Source organism: Amblyomma americanum, chromosome 1 (assembly GCF_052857255.1).
Source record: "Amblyomma americanum isolate KBUSLIRL-KWMA chromosome 1, ASM5285725v1, whole genome shotgun sequence".
In the NCBI taxonomy this organism is placed as follows: Eukaryota; Metazoa; Arthropoda; class Arachnida; order Ixodida; family Ixodidae; genus Amblyomma; species Amblyomma americanum.
In genome coordinates, this window is record NC_135497.1 from 404,696,283 (window position 1) to 404,700,433 (window position 4,151).

At 48.7% G+C, this 4,151-nt stretch overlaps 1 pseudogene; it reads left to right on the forward strand.

The window, feature by feature from the left end:
* The first annotated feature begins 375 nt into the window (after positions 1–375).
* LOC144124013 (uncharacterized) lies at positions 376–1,248 on the forward strand (annotated as a pseudogene).
* The last annotated feature ends 2,903 nt before the right edge of the window (positions 1,249–4,151 follow it).

Sequence of the window (4,151 nt, forward strand, 5' to 3'; positions counted from 1 at the left end):
GGATGGCAGGCTCATAGCCAATTTGCCTTGCCCTCTGAATCTATAAATAACATCCTGCTTCGAAACAACATCAACGCCGTTGCCTAAGAAACCCTCGAAAATTATTCGCTCTTCCGAGTCGAAGAACTTGTTTACTGTGGTGTGCAAACCTCGTCCTAATCTTTTTACCCCTCAATCGCAATCAGTCTACAGTTCTTTTTTTTCGCTCTACCTCCTGTGTGAGAATCCCTGTATCCTATATTTTTTTTTATCTCATTAAGACACACCCTAAATTGCGTCTTTTGTGCTGCTTGAAAGAGAAGTCAGCTGTGAAACGTTAGCAGCTCGACTCGGTGGCACATTCTGCTTCCGGCCACGATCATGAAAGGGCGCAGGATGGCTGGGTCTTCGCGAGCTGTGATAACGGCCGATGCTGGCCGTGAAACATCGTTTTTGTACGGTTTGAAAGACTACATGATTGTTATGCCGCCAATGCCTACCGAAGAAGTTCTGAGAACAATGGTTGTTCTTCACTGCGACACCGCTAGAAGGCCTTACAGGATTGAAGATTTCCGCCAGCCGATGAAAGAACCCGGCGTCATCGAATAGGTGGGTGGTATCGGAGCTTACCAGATTTCGCATGTCTGGTTAGTGACCTTCCGCAGCGAGGAGGCCAAGAAAAAGTTGCTCGACGCCGGGCATATCACCGTTAAAGGGAAGACTTGGGTAGTTTTTGACCCTGAAAGGCACGAAGTGCGGCTGATGGTGCATTGGTGCGCCTTCAGCGTGAGCAAGGAAACTCTGAGGCGGGCGTTCGCTGAGTACGGTGAAGTGAAAGATGTCTCGAGCGATAGATGGAAGACCAGCGGGTTTGAAAACGCTCACTCAACTACTCGAGTTGTGCGGCTGGTTATACGAGAAGATGCAAGCCTCGAGCTCCTACCCCGTTAGATGCGTATCGGGAACGGGAAAGTTCTAGTCGTCGTGCCTGGGCGTGCGCCGACATGTCTCCGCTGCCGCAACACAGGCCACATTAGGCGTGACTGCAAGGTGCCCATGTGTATCCAGTGCCACGCGAACGGGCACGAAGAGGCTGAATGCATGAATTCATACGCCCACGCGGCTGGGCGAGGAACACTCGGCGAAAACAGTGAGCTGCATATGGACGAGAATGAAATTGAGCAGGCCCACCTCCAGCCCAGTGGTCGAGACCCTATCGGCTGCATTGAAGCGCGACGACAAGGAAAACGACACGCCACCGACTGCTGAACCACCGTTCAGCCCATCCGAGTCGGCAGTAATGAATAAAGTTACCGAACAACCGCAGGATATCCCACGCCCCGCTGAAAAAGGCAACGAGAAATCCATGGAGGTCGACCCAGCTGCTGCTGGTAAACGGCGCCGCGACAACGTCGATGCAATGAGCCCGGAGCAAAGGCAACGTCTGCTACAAAGCCAGCGGGACGCCGGCGAGGTGAAAAAGCAACGTGTCACCAGCCGGCAACGATCGTCGTCGCTTCCTCGTGACAACTCAAAGTCCTAATTATGGCGGCACGACCCTAACCGGCGCGACATTGTGCGTACAAAGGTGAGCGCCGTACTGGTGGCTTGGTCTTGCTAAGCGATGGCGGCTTTTGAAAGACACCTCCTCGTAGCCACGCTCAATATCAGATGTCTTTCATCCACGAGGAGGCAAAGTCAGCTGTTACGACTCGTGACTGAGAAGGAATTGGATATTGTAGCAGTACAAGAAACCAGAGTCTAGACTAAACCGACAGTATGGTGCGTCCGTTCAGCAGCCGATACGAAGTTTACGTGTCTCATGCGGTGGGTACTTCGCCAGGGTGCATGATTTTGATCCGCCAGTCTCTGGCAGCGATTGTGGAATGAGTTCAGATTTGTAGTTACGGTCGTTGGGTTCTCTGTGACATGACATTTGGTGGTCTGGAATGGCGCGTCTTCTGTATTTACGCGCTCACTATTGTGGAAGAGAGGCGAAAACTTCTTGAGACAGTTGGAAACTATTGTGATACAGACCTCTGGTCGTCTGTCTTGGCGATTTTAACTACGTAAGCATGGCACGCGACAAGACCAATTCGACTCCCTATAGAGATGAAAGTACTGCCTGTTTGAGGGACGTAACTGATCGCTGTCATCTCGAAGATGTTGGCGATTGTCTCGGGTGTGGTTATGGCGTTCGTTTTACACATTTCCAGTGAACAAGACACGCACGTCTGGATGGGGCGAAGATATCTGCCGAACTGATACCAATCTGCGGAGAATACCTTGTACAACCAATGCCGTTCAATGGATAGTGTATTGTTGTCTTCCATGTAGGGAAAAGAAACGGAACGAAAAGCAAAATTGTTTGGGAAAACTGGAAACTTAATGAAAACCTGCTGAAAAATGATATCTTTATGGAGCGTGCAGAATGAACTTCTAGGAGGGAAGTGGGAAAATTTAAGCAAGCAATGAAAATGACAGCTATTGAACGACAGTGCGATATAAAGCAAAAAGAAACAGTGAAGGAAAATATGCTTACAGATGACGTGAGGTTTTTGACAGCGCAAGGGGACAACCAGCCAGGAGCATGCATTGAAGAATTTCGCTCCGTTAAATGGAAACTAGAGACGATAGATGTGGAGCGGTATCAAGGAGCGATCGTGAGGGCGAGGGCACAACGCCTGATAGCGGGCGAAATGCCCATGAAACTTGCTCTGGGCTTGGAAAAGAGGCATGCCCACAAGAATGACGTACTGAAAATAGAGTGGAATGGTGTAATTTACTCCGAGCTTAGTGATGAAACGAAAGAACGGTTAGAAGTGGCTATTTTAACCGAAGAAGTGCGGAAAGCCATACAAGACATCTACCCTGGAATGTCTCCAGGACCAGATGGGCTAGCTGCATCGCTCTATAAGGCATTCGAGAATAATTTTGCACAAATTTTTGCTACGTTGTTTAATGAGACTTATGACAAAGATATGCTTCCCTCGTCATTTCTAACAGCCCACACGATTTTAATACCAAAAAGCGACGATGAAAATAAACTGCGACAAGTTACCGCTTACCGCCCAATATCGCTGACCAATGTAGACTATAAGATCTTCATGATAATACTGGCTCAATGACTCCAAACTGTTATGCAAGATTTAGTAAGGGCACATTAGACCTGTGGTATTAAAGCCCGTACCATATACACAAACATCCATACAGCCCGGTCTGTGCTCGAATGTTGCGACGCCATGCATGGAAGCATCGCAATGCTCCAGCTTGATCTAGAGAAATTCTTTGACAGGGTGCCACATGAGCTCTTGTTCTCTCTGTTAGAGCACGCGAATGTCGAATCAGTCACTTGCTAGGGCATAGCCATGGCGTACAGGGGATGCACGGTGGAGTTGGTAGTGAATAAAGGGGTTGGTGCGCGCATCCAAGTGCAACGCTCTGTGCGTCAAGGTTGCCCCCTGTCACCATTGCTATTTCGTTTGCATATTGAATCCTTTTGTTTGAGCATAATTAAAAGCAGCAGTATTCATGGTTTCCGTCTGCATGCGGCCGAGGTCCGCGTTCTCGAGTATGCAGATGACATTGCCGTATTTTGTGCTGACTACTAAAGAGTTCGTGTTGTGGTTGAAACAGTGAAAAACTTTTGCTCTGTGAGTGAGAGCGCTGTAAACTGGGCTAAATGTTTGGGGTTGTGGCACGGCGACTGGCCCACAACCCGAGCAATTTTCGCGAGCATGCCTTGGATAGTAACCCTAGTAAAATATTGAGGAGTGCCGGTTAAGAATTATGGCGACAATTTGCCATATTGGAAACGCGAAGCTGCTGAAGCGCGTAAGAAGGCCGACAGACTAAAAGGCTTCAGTTGGTCTATTTTTGCGCGTGCCACAATATGTAACATATTTTTTGTAAACAAGCTTTGGTATGTTATGCAAGCAATTCATTCTTCTCGACTCAATGTCCGAGGTTGCACCGGGATTTTGCGGGTTTTGTATCGAGAAGCACTTGAGAGCGGACACGGCGAATCAATCTGTTTCATCGTGTCAGTTCTGGAAGAGTAAGTTTGGCGCATTTGTATCTGCGCCCGTTGGTGAATCGATTTATGTTCTCCCGGGGCGTGAATGAACCCTTTCTGCGCAGTGTGTCAAGTTAGGTTGGGTAGGGTCTTGCCA